The sequence below is a fragment of the Miscanthus floridulus genome, chromosome 18 (assembly GCF_019320115.1).
Source record: "Miscanthus floridulus cultivar M001 chromosome 18, ASM1932011v1, whole genome shotgun sequence".
Taxonomy (NCBI): domain Eukaryota; kingdom Viridiplantae; phylum Streptophyta; class Magnoliopsida; order Poales; family Poaceae; genus Miscanthus; species Miscanthus floridulus.
In genome coordinates, this window is record NC_089597.1 from 9,380,672 (window position 1) to 9,399,925 (window position 19,254).

At 44.3% G+C, this 19,254-nt stretch overlaps 1 pseudogene; it reads right to left on the reverse strand.

Annotated features, from left to right (window-relative positions):
- Window positions 1-155: 155 nt before the first annotated feature.
- On the reverse strand, window positions 156-5,882 carry LOC136523252 (uncharacterized; annotated as a pseudogene).
- Window positions 5,883-19,254: the final 13,372 nt, after the last annotated feature.

Below are 19,254 nucleotides of genomic sequence, written 5' to 3' on the forward strand. Positions count from 1 at the left end.
TTTTTTTTTTTTTTTGAAAGCACTACTGCTAAGTTTTGTTACAACGTTTAGCTATTCTACCGTCAAGCAATAATAATATTGTATATAGTTGCACATGCTATGTTTTCAAAGAAATATATTATGCACCATTACGATACACATACAGTAGCGGTGCACAGTAGAAGGCTGTTTACCTGATAAAACTTTGCGGTACCCAACAAAAGCAGGGGTACTGTTTCAGTTTCAGTTGCTATTTTTCTTACAGAGCCCCTCTTTGATTGAACAAGGAAAAACATATAAAACCCTAATGCAAAGAAAAACTTCTCCTAGAAACTTGGTACATTTGTGGCGCAGGAAGCTGCATCACATTTCTTGGAGGACATTGTCCCTATCATAAACTCCTTCTAGGAAATAGTATAAATCTATGTGGAGCAATTTTTACAGTCTCTGCAAATCACTGGACATGGGTGGTCTTCCTATCAGTTAACTTCCCTTAAGCCACCAGCACTCACTGAAGGGAACAGCAGCATGACTCACCAGTCTTGCAGGACAGTGGCGAAGGTTCCACATAGGGTGAATGCAAATGCTGTAATGACAATGTGAGGTTGAAAGGTATCCACTCACTTGATCAGTTAGCACTTGAGTCGCGAGAGCAGGCTGCCGAAAGCTTCCTGTGCAGACATGGAAAGCAATCATTGGAGATCCATATGCATCAGGAGCTTCTGCCAAACTCGTCTATGTTGTGCTGCCGTGCACCTTGCCAATAAGAAAGGCCCTTGTCACGGAACGGAAGACATGATCTCGGGCAGCATGGCAAAGCCAGGCATGGGCAAGTTATATCACCTCCAATAAAATCACTTGAAACTATGTGGTGATGGTGAGACAATGTAACCGATCATCTCTGCATCCAACAAATATGTGTCCACCGACCATCAAGGGAGAAGAAAATATGTCCCCTGAAAGATTAATGGACGCCACTCCTTGGACCAACTCCTCAGATTTAACACCTTCACCAGCTTGCTCCTGATTATACTTAGCATCAGCTCTAATCCTAATGACATGGACCTTCCCGGAACTCGTGCAGATACGAGGCCCTGTTCGCTTCGCTGAAAAGCCAAGCTGAAAAGTACTGTTCGCTGATTTTTTGTGAGAGAAAAACATTGTAACAGTAAGTTCGGTACCTCTCAGATGGTCCAGATGACTCTGATGTTAACAGCTCATCAACAAAAGCAGATGCAGTAATTGGATCCCCAGCCTTGTATACCCAAAGAAGGGCTCCAGAAACCTGCAGCAATGATATTAAGAGTTTATGCTACTAAGTTGTATATGAAACAATCGATTTCTACCAAAATGCAAGAAAGGGAACCATTTTTGCATCACTCCCATCAACTACTTGAATATCGTTGTCAAAAACTGTCATTCTTATAGAACCTAACCAAAATTAATTTAAATTACTAGGTAATACTCACTGTGAAGATAACCTTTTTTCTAACTGTTATAACCTTTTTTTCTAACTGTTATTTGAGAAGTACCATAGGCACAGCTTAATTGGCTAGGAGTTACGTCTGCTTTTGAAAACTATTACCAGCAAGGGCCAAGTTAGCATCTGAGAAGTAGTAGTACTACATATCTTTTAACAAAAACAATTACCACAAATTAAAATTCGGAGGCACACCTTGTTAAAAACCATAGATTGGCAACACGAAGCAAACTCTTAAGCATGCATGATTGATTAGTCACTAAATTAAATGGTACAATGAAATCAAACTTACAGTATTGAAAGAGTATAAATTGCCATCACGGGAAGGTATAAGCACCTGCTAGTGACATAATGCGTAAGATTTGCTTAGTTTCCTCCAAACAAGGAGCATCAAATTATCAATGTAGTCAAGCACAAGCAAGTACCTGATGAGGGAGCGTGGGTGACAAACATGCACCAGCAAAAATAGGACCACCAACAGTTGCCTGGATTTTTAATAGCAAGTTATGGATTTGGACACTAATAAATATGTTGAGACTGCACTACACAAGAAAAAACGGATCAAATGTACAACATAAGAGTGAAAAATGTGCATTTTTACTCTCATTGAGACAATGTCATATAGTGCCAAACTAGAGTGGATTCTAAGCATCAATAACTCTTTCTTTCTTACTCAACTATCCATATGCGTTTCTTTTGACTACAAGAACAAGGTACAGAAGAAAAATTACCTTCCAAACAATAGAGCCTTGTGAGTTCAATGCCATAACTAGGCCATTCACTAAACAACAAATAACTGCATGTAGCAAGTGTGATACTCAGCACAACACATAAAAAGAAAAGGTATGTCCAAACCCTATGTTGGCCCAGATTGGCATGAGCCATGAGGTATAAAAGAAGATGACATCTATATTCAAATTTTATTATAACATGTCATGCTTTTATATAGAGACTGATCAAATAAGGTGCGATTGAAGGTAACTGTACCTACAATCATTGACCTTGCCAACTTAAACATGATGGCATATAACCAGCAAATGATGATTGGTTAGCGCATAGTTACACTATGGCATTCAATGTAACATGCATATTGAATCAAAGTACTTTTGAAATATAACAGTATGTGTATGTATATCCATATTCCAGAATATCTACATCAAATGGCTGAAGAAATACCTTTTCCACTTTGATGATCTATGGCGAGAAAACCAAAAATTGGTGCACCAGCTTCGTATTGCCAAAGAACTCTGAAGGATGGTTCCTGCTCCACCAAAAGAAATCAGTGAAGACTCTAAACATTCAAATTCAATATTGAAAGGTCATTGATGCATTCATTTATCAAGTTTTGCTCAAAAGTAAGGACATCCCATGGAACAGACTGAGAAGTTAAAAATGTGTGCTTTAGACATTCAAATTTCCCAAAGTAGTCTTAAAATCACCTTAAATGATACTGCAGTCACAAGTCCACTTGCAGATGTGACATAGATTATATTTTGTGCCTGCAAGGAGGTAATATAGATGACACAAAATTAGTAGAGCCCATCTGTATATATATCTAATATAAAATGATTTTTGAGAACCGGTGATGATACCATGTCAATAGCAGGAGAACCATAAATGCTTCCACCACAAGAAATTTTGTAGGTACAGCAGCGATCTTTGTAATTTAATGCATACAAGTAATGGTCATAAGAGCCACACCTGCAAAATGTACACAGCACTGTTATTAATATAAAGATTTCTGATGCGGAAAATTAGAATAATCTTTTGTGCACATTTTATGTTACATCTCTGATAGAAGAGGTCAAATTGGATAGACCATGACAGCTATAAGTCTTGTCTTTATCTACCTAGGATACTTATCTAGATTAGTTGGTGGCTGTGTCAGTCCTTATCTTTATCCTTATCTTGCTTTAGCATCTAATTTAGCATCTGGAGAATATGTCGTAGCTTTCTTAAGTTGCAAGCAAGTCACCCTATATGTATCCCCAACCTGCCATAGTTGTGGTAAGGCTAATGAAACTAAAATTCTAGCCCCAAACCTGTGTTTTGGTTCTAACAAATGGTATCTAGAGCCTAAGTTTACCTGGGGCTTTCCCCTTTACCAATCCTGGATCCGCAGCCATGTCCAACCGGTCCAATCGTTCTTCTTCTCACTCTTCCCATGGCTCCACCACCTCCGGCGGGCGGAGCAGGCTGTCCCCGTCTGCGGCGGAACAGAGGGAGCGGCAGGCGGAGGAGCGGGCGGCTGCGGCTGCTCGGGCACAGTGGCTGGCAGCCACCGAGCTGGCAGCAGCGCGGGCCGCCGAGGAGGCTGCGGTCGCGGCTGCTGCGGCTCAAGCGGCGGCAGCGGAGGCAGCTGCCCTGCACGCGGGAGCAGCGGGCGGCCTCGTCCACGAGCGGCGCGACGCGGACGCTGGCGCAGGCCGCGCGGGAGGCGGAGCGGACGCCGAGCGGGCCCGGCCCGACGCTGGCGGCCTGGGCGAACGGGGTGACAGGCGCGAGGACTACGACCGCGACCTCGGACGGGACTCGTGCGGCTTCGGCGACCGCGCGTACAACCGTGACCTGGACGCGGACGCGCGGGACGCACGGGACCTGCGCGGCTTCGGCGGACGCGAGGCTGGCGCCCGCGACGCGGACGCGGGGCGCAGGGAACCGCGACGGCTTCGACGACCGAGGCGGACGCGACGCGGGCCGCTTCGACCGGGACGAGCGGGCGGCACGTGACGCCAACACCTGGCTGGAGCGGGAGGAGCGGCGCGAGGCGCAGGACCTGGGCGGACGGGACGCCAACAAGATCATGACTGAACAAATAGTAGACTTATTTTTACAAGGTTTAACACTTAACAGATAGAAACCTATTGATTCACGATGTCAAAGGGTAAGGTATCTCAACATCTGCACAAGATTATAGACTGCATATCTCAAGCAACCAGGCCCACAGCTAAAGATGGCAACGGCCCCCGATATCCGATACCCGACGGGTATTTGATCCATTAGGGGATGGAGATGGGATCATATCTTTACCCGCGGGCATCTAAATGGGAAAGAATTCATCCCCGACGGGTATAGCGGGTACGGGAACGTTTCCTATTTACCCGTCCCCGTTACCCATTACCCATTGGGGAACCCGACTATTTGAGCTGTCATGCAAGTATTAGGCCCAAAGAAGCTCAACATAGGTATTTTGGCCCAAATCTGAACAATCATATATATAGTTTGTGTGTTATAGGAATCCTAGTTTAATTTTTCCTCACCATCTCTGCCACCAGCACAAGCACGCCTGCCTCACGAGCGCTCGTGCCCCTCGCTTCCTCAGTTCGATCTCTCTGCCACCTTTGCTCGTCCTCCTCGCAACCTAGCTCCTTCTCCTCGGCATCTCCGAGACTCCGACACTTATACCCGGGTAAAAAAGAAACGTCTCCGATTGCAAAGCTGCGACCCCAAGTGTCCTTGTTTATCGGGTATGCAGTACCCGTCGGGTATCTGTTACCTGACCGATGCCCGACGGGTACGGGGATGGGCAAGAATCTATACCCGAGACAGTTAACGAGGACATGGACAGGATGAATTCTCCGTAACGAGGAAGAGAACGTTCCGACCGTACCCGACGATTGCCATCCTTACCCACAGCTTACCTTTCTCAGTGCCGCAAACACCCTTCGGTTTTCCGGAGCTGAACATCACGTAGCAGAACTTCCGGCACCACTCGTGCTCGCACGGCCAGGCAAGCTCTTCTCCGCCATCCCAACCGTATTCATCCTGAAACCACCGCCGGATGCCACCGTCCAAGCGCAGAACAGGGCAGGCGCTGCTCTCAAACAGCGTGGCTCCTCGCGACGCAACTGATGACACGACGAGCGCCGCGTTGGACGCCGAGACGGCCGACGAGACCCTCTCCTCCGGCCACGACGGGTCCAGCGGGAGGAACGCGGCGCCGCACCTGAGTACCGCGAGGACGGCGGCGAGGCGTACACCCCGACAATCCTCGGCACCACGGCGCCGGCGGCCCGAAACCCTAGCGTTCGTTCCGAATTCGTCCCCGTCAGTCAGACACGCGACTACAACAGGGGGTGCAAGCAAGCGGGAATCGCGTTTGATTGGCACCGCGGTCGATTGACGCACCTGGGTCTTGCTCGCGGTCGTGGCGGGTGTCGGTGGGGGTGCCGCCGAGCGCGGCAGCGATGCGGCGGGAGAGCGAGCCGACGGCGGCGAGGAGGTCGCCGCAGGTGAAGCGGCGCTCCTCGCCGTCGCCGCCTGAGGCCGCCGCGTGGATGACGGCGAGGCGGCCGGGTTCCTGGCGAGCGGCGCGCTCGAACGCGTGCGAGATGCAGCACGGCTCGGCCGCCGCCGCCATTCCGCGGCTGAAGGATTGGGGAGCCGTCTTTGAAGATTTTTTTAAAATAATGTTTTTTAAGAAATTTTTTAACCTATCGGCTGTCCACAAGCCGACAAGATTACTATCGGCATCTGGAGGACCGACTGGGCCCACTGCGTGGATGTAAAGCCTTTCAACAGGAACAATGGTGTAGTCAACATTAGATGGGCCGACCTCTTTAAGGATTGGATAAATAAGTTTGGCTTGTTAGAGCTGAAAGCATCTAACAGGGGTTACACGTGGACAAATACCAAGAGCAGCCAATTATGGCAGCCATAGATAAAATTTTCCGTACCAATTCTTTTGAGCAGAAGTTTCATCTGGCCTTTGTTTCAACAAGAGCCAGAGCCCATAGTGACCATGTACCTTTGATTTTGAACTTTAATAGTAATGAAAGAAAGAAACCCAATATCTTTAGGTTTGAGAAGTGGTGGCTTGAGCAACCTGATTTTAAGGAATTAGTTGGTAAAGTTTGGAATACAGAATGTGCTTTTACTGACCCTTTAGATATTTAGCAATTCAAAATTAGATTACTTAGAAAAAAAAGCTAAGGGGTGGTCTTGGAATAGGAATGCAGAGATGAAAAAGCTTAAGCTGCAACTCCTTAAGGAGTTTGATTATTTGGACATTAAACAAGAAAATAATAGCTTGAGCAAACAAGAGAAGAGGAGAATGGAGACTATTACTAGTGATTTAGAAGCCTTGTGGAAGTTAGAAGAGATCAAAGTACAACAGAGATCTAGGGATAGGAAAATATTGGAGGGAGATAGGAATACAACTTATTTTCAAGCTATGGCAAATAAGAGGAATAGGAAGAAAAGAATCCGGGTCTTGAGAGCCCGGAGGGGTGGATTGAGGATAATGATTCCATGTTTAAGCATGCAGTCTCTTTATATTTAAAGTTTACATTCGTTGTGGCCAGCTCGCGAGGCCAGCATGTCCACGTCGCTCCTAATTTTTCCGTCCGTCCGATCTTTGATTCTACGGCCCGGATTGCATGGACCAGCTTTCGCCGATAGCGGCTTCTCCTGCTTCTCGTGCGCTTAACCAGCTTCTCCACTGCCTCTTGCTGCCTCCTCCGGCTTCTGCTCCGAATCCAACGAAACGAATAATAGACACAGCTTCTGCTCCGAAAAAAACGCACCTCGCCCCATCCTCTCTCGATCTCTCCCGAAACGGCGACGGCGCCCCCCGGGCGGCGAGCGGACCTCCGCGGCGGCGCGCGGGCAGGACGGCGGCGCACGGCCGCGACCTGCACCCCGCTGGCCTCCTCTCCCTCTTCCCATCGGTTACTCCCTCTCCCTCTCCCTCTCCATCCCGACACGGACAGGCCAACGACGGCTGGCACAGGCGGGCGCGGCGGCTGCGGGCGCCCTCCTCCTCCTCCTTTCCCCCTCGCGACTGGGCCCCGGCGGTGTCCGTCTGCGTCGCTTGCCCCCGGCGCTGCCTCCTCCCTCTGCTCCGTGTGTGTTCATGTGTTGCAGGTGCTACAGGAAACCCTAGCAGCCTATGCTAGGGGTCGCGGCGGCCCAGCTTCGTCCCAACCCCCGACGGCGGTGCCCTTCTCCAGTGTGGATGCGCTCCCAGCGACAGCAGCGGCGACTGGCAGGTTGTTGTCCCTCCGGCGACTGCGTGGGCGACGAGGTAACCTCCCATCTCCTCCATGTCTCTTGGCCTTCTTTTACTGAATGTTTGTGTGGCGGGAGCCCCAAATTCTTGGTGCAGTTACCAATTTTTTGTGAGATTTTTCCTACATTCCTGGTACAAGTGATGCAAATCTGTTTCCAGAAGGCCACCTCCTTTCAATCACTCACAATGTTCCCCAAGTGCCGCATTGGTGAATACCCAGGCCTGTACAAACCATTTTAATTTATTCATGTATGTTCCTCAGTATTAGATTTTCACTTTTCAGACTAATGTATTAAATAAGTTAAGAAATATTGGATAGGTCAATGCTTACTATAGCAGATGACATGGCTTTCGTCCTTTCAAATTTGTGCCTGAATGTTCTCCTGTAGACACAGCCTCACATTTACCTTCGTCCCATATTGACCAGCATAGATGTTATACTTAAACATTTGCTACAGCAATACATGTTTTAGAATCATTTTACCTATTTGTTGGTGTTCATCGATCTTCTCCATTTGCTAGAGTGGCGGGAGTGGCAGTTCCTGAGTCCGACGGTGGAGCAGGCTGTGCGCCATGGTCTGCGTGACGCAAAGGACGATACACAATACAAATTTCTCTCAAATTGAATTTTATTCTTGTGTAGTGATTTCGGTTCAACACAGGACTTCATTTCATAGGCCAATTTTGAGGACTATCATCAGGTGCGACAACATCAAGGTGTTTTTGTTCCCTTCTTTTTGTCATTCTTTTACCTGTTTGATAAAGTTTTAGTTCATAATTTATAGCATCCTCAACGAACTTGCTTCATTTTGTGAATTTGTATGATGCTGCTGGTTTTCTTAGATTATTTACTGAGTAGGAAGTATCCATCTAGACGAAGAAAAAAGTCCACTGGTCAACAGTACAGTTGATTCCATCAAGTTTTAGTTAAATTATTTTATTAATGCTTGCCCAGGTTTCTCAGAATGATTTTTATTCTTATGCAAGAATTTTGTTTTGAGACAACTTCATTCCATGGGTGCATTTTGAGGGCTATCAGCAGGTGTAACTGCATCAAGGTGCTCCTGATCCATTGCTTTTATCATATTTCTTCTACTGTGTGCTAAAATTTTCATTCAGATTAAACCTTGAATTTTTAGTTTGATACAATTTATATGCACATTGTAAAATCTCAGAACAAGCCAACCACTTGGAAAAAAACATTATCTGGTCTGTAACAAACATCATGACCCTACTCAGGTACTTAGTTGGGTTGCATACTATATGTTAGCTTACTAATCGCTGGTACATATTTAGCTACACTATTAGAAGTTTGAGATCACACAAGTACCAGTAGTGCCATTTGTTGTTCTTTTACTGTCCTGCAAGGTTGAAAGTGATGCTTTGGTCATTTCCTTTAGGTTTCATGTTCAATAATGTGCATGGAAGTTCTTTTGCTATTCGCTCTTTTCATAAATTCACCTAGCATTTTAGTACTGTCCCATGGATGTGCTTCGTAGATTGATTATAATGGAAAGTATATCAGCTCCTGCAACATTAACCAATATGAAATCAGTGTATAAAAACAACACATGAGAGAAAAGCTTGAATATGGCTGCAGATGTTGTTATTTTTTCTGTGTTTGAGGCGACCCTGTGTGGAGGTTTATTTTCTGCTGATGACATTATTGTCAATGCATTCTATGGCATGCTTCTCGGCAATTTCTTTTGAGTTTTTCTTTCTTTTAGACCTCACAGTACCTACACTGAAACTTGAGCGTATTTAGTTTGTGGCAGTCCCTATCAATATAGTTCCAGGGCCTATAATTTTTGTTTGGTGATGTTGTTGATATATTGATCACATTCATTTCATAAACCTAGAAATATGAATCTAGAACTTTATTTTGGAGGTTTCATGTTATTATTTTTGCTGACATGGCCCTTAGAGACCTAAATGCTTACTGAATCATTATTATTATGAGTAGGAAAGAAGACGAGGGCTAAGAAGATAAGAGTATGTAGTCAATGGGCAGGTAAAGAACTTGCACAGACACCTCCATTTTTTAGTGATGCAAAAGACTGGAATGTGCTTGACATGGTTATGTTTTACCAACAACTGTGCTTTTGGCTTTTTTGGCCAACCAGCTAAATGTTGGTTTAGGTTTATGCCTACAACCTGAGAGGATAAGTAAGCTGTAAAAAATAGTTCAGTTTTCTTACTGATAAAAATGTTCCTAAATACATACGCTATTTTGAAATGGGAGTGGCACACGAGGATAGGGGAAGCACAACTCAGAGTTGATGCATGTTGTGGACCATCTGTTTTAATTTCGATTATCAGTATGGAGATTTGCAAATAACTGAAACAAAGTCCAGCTGTTTTAGATCAATGAGCAGCATGCAGAAACAACAAAAAACTGAAAGTACTGAAACTGCACTATTTTTTTCTATTTTACAGATCTGCTCTACCCTATTTGTTGTATTCTTAAATTACTGAACCAACTGCTACATGGCTGTAGGAAATCATGCAGTAAACTACTCAACCCTGTTTGAATTGTGGCTAGCATCAGGGTGGATGATTAATTGAGAAATAGTGTTGGTAGGCTGCCACATCCATTTTTTGAGCTGAATCTTTATGCAGAGTGGTGCATAAAAATCCATTTGTAGCAATGCTTCTGTGCAGGACAATAGTTACCTGGCATGTGTGAGTTTTTTGGTGCGAACCTGATGCTTCTGTGACCTGTAAGTACATTTGTGCAAGAGAATAGTTGGTCATGAGTCATCTTTAGTTAATCTCAGTTCTATTTAGTTAATTTCAGTTCTGGACCTGGGACTACTATATCTGAACCTAAGACTGCATTTGTTCTGATATAATTTAGTTCAAATATAATTTTACTCAGCCACATAGTTTACATGGCATATTGGATCACAACGTCTTGCATACATTAACCGCTCTAGCTTGTCTTTGGAAAGAATGAAATGAAATCCCCCACTGAGAGTCAGTTTCATTAAATTAAAATGTTATCACATGCAGCTAAATAGTTCTTAAACCATGCTTGCAATGACATAACAGGCATTGACCTTTATTTTGATGATTTAAATGGATTGTTCTCCAGCCCACAACTTTGAGTCGGATCAAAGCTGGAAACTTCATTAGCAGCGCTAAACATCAGAGCAACCTCAGAAGCTGATGCCACTTTCCTTAAGAGCAATGTCTGATCATCTGCTACTTTGACTTTTGCTATGTGCGCTATGCTGTGTTGTGCCATCTCAGAGACTATACCTCCTTGGTGTTCTATCCTATGACTGTAAAATTATGTACTATTTGGACATCTAGGGTCCTGGTGTAGGACTGTCTCGTGTAAGATATATATAAGTACTATTTGGACATCATCTGTATCATGTAATCTATATATAGTGTTTGAACATGTCGCAACTGTTTTAGAAGTTAAGCCTTCTATTCAGTGCGTGTTACCATGTTGTTGGGCTAACTGTGGACCGAGTAATGGGAACAAATGCCTATGTTCCATTAACTAGGTAGAACTTGTCATATTTATTCTTTGTCGACATTATTCTATTTCTCAGATAGAACTGCGGCCATCACTCGCGCGCATGGGCGCGCTCCAATCACTAGTAAGAATCTGTTTGGAGAAGAGGAAGAAAGTGGTGTGAAGTTGGGGAGTGCTTTCTGGGAGGAGGAAGAAAAGGTGAATACAGAGGAAAATGAGTTTCTTGAAGCTCTGTTCTCTGAGGAGGAGGTGAAAGAAGCAGTTTTCGGTTCCTATGCTGAAGGCGCTCCAGGTCCCAATTGTTTTTCTTTCTTATTCTATCAAGTTTTCTGGGAAATTATCAAGAAGAACTTGATATGCTTAGTCAATTGCTTTGAGCAAAATCAATTAAACTTAGAAAGGTTGAACTTTGCCATGATCACTCTTTTACCTAAGGAACCTGATGCTAAAACCCTTAAGAAATATAGACCTATTAGTCTCATTAATTGTAGTTTTAAGATTTTTGGAAAGTTGTTGAATAATAGGCTTGTTAGTGTGGCAAACAGGCTGATTGCTTCCAATCAGACTGCTTTTATCAAAGGAAGGTTTATTCTCAAAAGTGTAGTGGCTGCTCATGAAATAATTCATGACGTCCACAGGAAGAAAGAGTCAGGTGTTATTCTAAAATTAGATTATGAGAAGGCTTATGACAGGGTTAGCTGGAGTTTTTTGGGTGATATGTTAGAATCAAGGGGTTTTGGTGCTAAGTGGAGAAGTTGGATAGATAAGGTTGTGAAAGGCGGTTCTATCTGTATTAGGATCAATGATGAAAATAGCACTTTTTTCAAACCAGGGAAAGGGCTGAGGCAAGGGGATCCCCTGTCCCCCTTCTTTTTAACCTGGTAGCTGATGTATTCACTAGGATGCTCATGAGAGCAGCTAGGGCTAATCTTATTTCTGGTCTTTTGCCTCATGTTGTACCGGGGGGTATTATTAGCCTGCAGTATGTAGATGATACTCTACTTTTCCTGAAAAATGATTTGGACAAAGCGGAAAACTTGAAATGGTTATTAGTTTGTTATGAACAGTTATCTGGTATGAAAATCAATTACGATAAGATTGATCTTTTGGTAGTTGGGATAGAAGAGGATAGGGCTAATGAGTTTGCTAGAATTTTCTGTTGCAAGAAAAGTAACTTCCCTATTAAATACTTGGGAGTGCCTTTGCACTTTAGTAAACTAAGAAGAGAGGACTTGCAGCCTATTATTGATAATATTATCAAGAGGATTGCAGGCTGGAAGGGGAGACTTCTGTCCTATGCAGGTAGATTGACCCTACTTAAGTCATGTCTGGCTAGCATACCTATCTATCTTCTCTCTATCATCAAATTTCCTAGATGGGCTATTGATTTGATCAATTCTCATATGGGCCACTTTCTTTGGAATAATACTAAGGATAAGCATAAATATCATCTTGCCAATTGGCAACTCGTTTCTTAAAAGAAAGATATGGGGGGTTTAGGTATTCCGGACCTAAGAAGTTTAAATATGGCTCTGTTAAGTTCATGGATCTTTAGATACCATTTAAACTCAAATTCCATTTGGACCAAATTGGTTGACTTTAAGTATAAAACTAACAAACCAAATATATTCTGTTGTCCTGATGTGGGGGTGTCGCCCTTTTGGAAGGGGATTATCTGGGCTATGCAAGCTGCCCATATGGGTATTAGATGGACAGTTGGTAATGGGAGGAAAATACAGTTCTGGGAGGATCAATGGCTGGGAAATACTAGTCTAGCTATTCTTTTCTGGCCTCTTTATGTTATTAATGAACAGCAGGGGAAGACGATCCGTGATATTTGGAATGGTGAGGAATTACAACTGCTTTCAGACGAAATGTTTCTGAGCGTCTTATGCTTATGTGGGAAGAATTAAGTGCCATTGGAGATAGCATTGTGCTTACTGAGGAAGACGACAGTATCATGTGGAGTTTTAACTCTAATGGTCAATTTTCTGTTCAATCTCTATATGCTATTATAAATCATAGAGGAGTTACACCTATTTTTGTTCATGCTGTGTGGAAGTTGAATATCCCGCCAAGGGTCCAATTTTTTCTGTGGCTTCTTTCGCATAACAGATTGTTAACTAGGGATAATCTGGCAAGGAGAAGGAGGTTAGCGACCCTTCTTGCCTATTCTGTAATGAACGTGAGTCGATTTCACACCTGTTTTTTCAGTGTTGTGTTGCTAAGCATGTTTGGGCGGCTTTTTCTGTCTGGTTGGATAGGAGGATGGCAGATGACTTTAGTCTATAGCTTCCTTATGGATTGCTAATAAGAGATATATGATCTGTAATATTGTGTCATCTGCTATTCTGTGGGTTTTATGGAAATTACGCAATCTGTTATGCTTTTAGGGAGTGCCATGGAGTGGAATGAAGAGAGTTTTCGTAATGATTGGACGGATGCTAAGTGGTTGGTTACCAATGTTCAAGATGGACGTCCAGGAGAAGGTGGAGATGGTCATTCAGTTGGTGGAGACAGAAGCAAAATCGGCGCCGCTGATCAAGTGGAGGATGGATATATCCGAGTCGGTACAATCAAGTGCTCAGCTTTCGGAGGACTCTGGAAATGCGATCAGTTTGCAATGTAATAGGGCTTAGGGGGATGCCTGGTATCTGGTTTTTGTTGCTCTTTTGGCCTTACAGCAGTTTATGCGTTTTGTTGCGCATTATACTCGGAACTGGAACGATGTAGGCCGCTTTACGATAATAAAGCAGGGGAAACCTATTATTCTAAAAAAAATTGCCGACGGTCCTATCGGCCATCCAGAGGCCGACTGGATCATATCGGCCATCAGAAAGCCGACAAGATGCGCTGTAGTTGACGAAGGGCGATCTGTACTCGGTGCCGGAGAGGCGGAGCTTGCCGACAGCCTTCAAAGGTGTTTAGTTGGGGGAATTTTGGATTTGGGGTAGTGTAGTACTTTCGTTTTTATTTGACAATTAGTGTTTAATTATAGTCTAATTAGGCTCAAAACGTTTGTCTCGCGATTTCCAATCAAACTGTGCAATTAGTTTTTTTTCGCATACATTTAATGCTCCATGCACGTATCGTAAGATTTGATGTGATGAATACTGTAGCACTTTTTTGGAATTTGGCCTGGCAACTAAACGCGGGCTAAACTATTCACTGGTGCATGTACTGCTCTCTCCACCCGTGAAGATGGATCATAATTAACACAGGCCTACTAGCTTGCTAGCCCTTGCAGTGATGCCTACCCTAGCTAGCTAGGAGTAGTCTGTGCACTGCATCAGTTGGGAGCCGCTAGCTCCGACATTAGGGATGGAAAATAGAAATAGATATTCCAATTATCTCCGCTAAAACTTGTATACTGAATGGATATATTCGAATTCATTTTTCAGTGTTTTTCTCTGTCCGATTCAAGATCCGTATTCGACAATATCAGACGGTATTCGTATCCGCAAAGAAAACAAGGTATCATAAACCAATTTAAAAGTTTTCTCTCCATAATGAGTGACCAATTATTTAATTTTATTATTGCTAATAATGCATTGAAACCTTTTTGTCGGGGTCATGATACCCCGGGTAACTCAAGGCATCGATTAGTTGATAGGCCAATTACGCCAGTAGTATAAGTCCAAACGACCGAGGCCCAATTATACTGCGAAAGACAGGCCGAGTGACGACACCAAGGCCTGCCACGACCTCTCCCCCTGCCTTAGCCACGCACCGAGGCAACAACTCGTGATCTCTCCGCCACGACCTCTAGGAGAGACGAGAAGGGACCAAGTCCCGTAAAGAGTGCCAACCTTGACACGAGCAGGCATGCCGCACTAACCTCATAAGGACCGATGGGACAACGGTCACCTCGGTCCGGTCAGACGCCATCTCTGCCATGCCACAGGGAAAAGACAACACCGCCCAAGCGATAACAGCCGGTATGACGACCCACCATCCACGTACGGCTCGACGAAATACAGGTACGATTCCACCTACTACGGGATAGGAACCACGATGGAGGCCTTGACTTAAAGGCCACCCAAGCCAGCGAAGGCCACGACCCCAATGCAAGGGATCATGGCCATAGTCTCCACAAGCAGCAAGGCTATCGATAGCATCGGGGCGGCTACCAACTCCTGTACGGCACCCCCAGAAGACCAAAAGACAATGACGAAGACCACGTTGCATAGGATGGCTGGCGAACTACCGCCATACCAGCAGTGTCACCATGATTAGCACCGTAGGCTATGCCACACCATGCTGCGACGTGGGCACAAGACCATGATGATAGCCACACCCGAACGTGCGACTCAAGATGGTGTTACTTGCAAGCCAAGTTAGTTAGAACCCCCTCTGTATGAGCCCTGGCCCTGAACTCTATATAAGGGCGGCCAGGGCACCCTCGACAAATCCATCTTTGGACTCCTGAAGCTTTTATTCGGGGAGTTCATCCATAGGCTCTAGCTCCATCTCCTACCTCTATCACCATTCTTGCAGCCCCCATTGTAAGAACTTCATAGCATTCAAATGAGTAACACATACTCGATCATCTCTTAGACTGGGCGTATGGCTCCGGCCCGAACTAGTATAACTCATCGTGTCTTTTGGATGCTACCATCATCTTCCTAGAGCAGCACGACATACGTATAAGATTACTAGCCAGTTTACAAAACACCAACAGTTGACGCGCCAGGTAGGGGACAGTCACGCACTCTCTTTGTTAAGGAGGAAGCGATGGCTCCTTACACCCACGTTGGTCTTGCTCTTGGCGCAGCCATGGGTGGCCACATTGATTCGAAAGCCTTGAGTTCATCGACATCAACGGGTCAACACCCGCTGGCAGTCTTCTCTCCAGCCAAGCATTGCACTTTGGGGATTTAGACTTCATAGCTGACCACATGGGCCATCTACGCCTCTTTGAAGGAAATGCGGCCACACCATATATTCCGACGCATGATCACGAACCGATGCCGATCTAGCGATCGCCGGTTCTTGTAACACCCCAGGTGTTTGTTACCAGTTGAGCTCAACCATGACATGTTAAGTGGTGACAGATCAAATCTACAAAAATGAGCCACCACTTAAACTTGGACCATACACCATTGCTTACATGTTGCCCTTTCCAAAAAGTATGCTTGATTAATGTTGGATGTGCTTCTTTCATGTTCCTCACATCAATTTCCACCCACATGGATGATTGGAAAAGTTTCGTGAAGTTTAGAATCAAGAAGTCACATGAAATGACAAGTTATGTTCTCACCTGAATTGCTTTATTAGGTGAATGAGAACATGTGATGACAAACAAACATTGCAACCTTGATCAAACAACTCTACTTACACTCATGAATAAAAGTTATGAAGGGTTCATGTTGAGCAAGTGGCCAGAAAATGCTCCAATAGATCAAAAAGTGTAATTTAAGCTTTATCGTGACGCTACTTTGACTTGGTTTGAACTGTGCCTTATAATGCTTGCATGATAGTGGAACCTAAACAAAAGTTGAAGTTTGAGTAGAGTAGAACAAACTTTGTTTTTGGACCAAGAGCCAGATCAACTTGGAACTAAGGCGAATCGAGGCTCAAACGTTGAATCGGCAGCTGTTTTCGGTACTTAGAATTTTTCTAAGTCTGGAATTCATCGTCGACTCATCGTCGACATTGGCATTCCACGTTCTCTAAATTTCGTTAAGCAACTCGACTTGACCCCAAAATAAAGGTTGGAGCTAAGTTCATGGAGAAGAGCATATAAAAAGATGGCACTCGTTGGACTTCGTTTTGACCATCAATTTGGGCTTTTGTTCATCGCTGTCAATGCGCTGACACTATCACTTTGGAACCTAATTACTCGCTGATCCAGAGCTTTAATGACCTGGGTGTCTTAATAAAAGTTGTAGAGTAGGCCGTGATGAGCAAACTTTGTTCTGGGCCCAAAGCCCAGTTTGGCCCATAAATTAGCCCAAATCGTGTTCCGACCGGCCCGTTTCGCTACCCGCCAGCTGCTCGGTGGAATGCCTCAAAGGGGCGACGTGTGCCCCGTGCGTGGTAGCCATGCATGAGCAGTGCCCCCACCTCCATGCCGCGTGCCCCCTATGCCTGATGCAGATGAGGAGAGCCCCGGCCGAGCTCTCCACTTCCTTCCTCACTCGCACGCACTCCTCTTTCGCCTCTCCCTCGCTCTACAGCGCCTGCGCGCGCGTGCTGGAGCACGGCAGCCATGGCCGGCTAGCCAAGCTTGCCGCCGCCGCGTCCCCACCGCCCTGAGCTCCCTCGCGTCCTACCGTGTGCGCCACCACCTTCCCCGTCATGCACCGCCCCTTCTGCTCCCCTTTTCTGGCCACCGCAGCCACCGTAGCTCTGTCGCCGCCGGAGCAGCCGCTGGCGCTCCGCCTGCTCGCACGACCGGCAGGCCATAGGCTGTCTCGGGCCGAGCTAGGAAGCCCAGCGGGTGCGCGCGGACCCATGGTCCCTCCCCACCACTTCCCCCGCCGCCGACGAGCCTCCTCTAGCCGGCAAACGGCGAGCTCCTACGTAGACCCTTCAAAAATCGTGATCAGGGACCTCGGCTTCGAATTCGAGATTAGGGAGGGGCCTTTCTGTGAACCGCAGACTCATGTGAAAAGTGTCGTTGAGGACCTTTTTGTAGGAAATCAGCTAAACTTTGGAAAAGCGTAGTAAATTGTAGAAAAATCATAAAATAGTAAATGATGACTTTTTGGAATCCTTGTGAAGTTATCTATGCAGTAGATCTATAATATGGCATGCTTTAATTTAAATATTTTGCTGTAAAAATAGATTTATGCAGTTAGGTTTTTGATACTAGTTGTGTCTTGTCTTTTTTATAACTGCAGTTGTTGTGCTCAAATAATTGTGAAATTTTTGTGGAGTGCTACTAAGGTTATTATTGATGTCTGGTAAAAATTTCAATATTTTAGGCTTGATAGTTTAAGATCTATAAAAACAACAAATTACCTGTATTGCTTTGCTCCTATTCTGAATAGTCCTGCATGTTTGAATTAATTGGTTTAGTTAAGTTATGAATCATGACTTTATGATAATACATGAGTTGTAGTACTTTTATTAAGATTTTCAAAAAGCTAAATATCATGATTTGTGGTTAAGTAGATCTTGAGTTATACTTGCTTAAATCTCTATGGCTGTTTCTGCCTAAACCCAGAGAGGGTTTCCTTGTTCTTACTGTGGGGCCTTCTTAATAGTAGAATTAGCTTTAAGTATTTATAACAAAGTTGTTTAGAATTTGCTATGCTTTCTAAAAAGTCCAGAACCACATTTATTGGACATGTATAACTCCATTTATAGCAATTTAAAGTGGCATGTCAGTTTCTATCCATGTTTTAGACAGATGCATTTATTGGATTAATTGACCTTGTTATATGTAGAATCATCTTAGGATGATAATACGAAAGTTGTAGATAACTCACCTAACTAGCTTGTGTAAAATTTTCATGGCATTTGACCAAATAGTTTGTGAGTTATGATAGTTCTAAGTTGGTCTTCAGAAATTGTATTTCTCTGGAATTTCTGAACCAGATTTGATAAATGTGACTATTTGACCCCTTTAACTTGGGAATCATGCTGGGATGTTTAAATATGAATTGTAGACAATTTCATAATATTTCTCAATTGTCTTATTTCATGTCATTTGGATTTGTAAATCTCCAGTTATGGTCAGTTTACTATGCTGCTGTATAGTCCCAGTTTTGCTAAAATATGAATGCTTGTGTGAATGCTTTGTAGCATTGTTCTTGTTGATTGTTTAGGTGCTAGGCTAACATGAGCAAATGCTTAGGTGCAGGTGATAGGTCCTTAACTGAAGATGAGCAATTGTATATTAGGTTGTCTAAACTTGATAAGTTAAAGTGATTTGAATAGAACTTAAGTAAACTAATATGTTATGCTTGATGTACTTGCCATCTCTATGTTGGGCTTGATGTGAATAGCTTGCTCTCTAAGTACTCATGTCATGTGGTGTAGCCTTGTGCTTGTCTTGAATGTTTTTATGTGATGCATCTTTTATTACCATTCCCCGCATTCATGTACTTGCATCGTGCATCTCAATTAGGTATGCTAGATGAACCACGTGCCGGATGGGATATTGGAGCCGAACCCAAGGAAGGTGCATGGTGAACCTATCCCGAAGATGGAAGGACTTAGCGAGTGTCGTCTAACTAACACTGACTCAGTGTGGGATCCCAGGCAAGCCCCAGAGCATTCTAAGTCTCCCATGTTTTTACAAATATCTTGAGTATCTTTTATTGTTAATGATGCATTAAGTATAGGAAT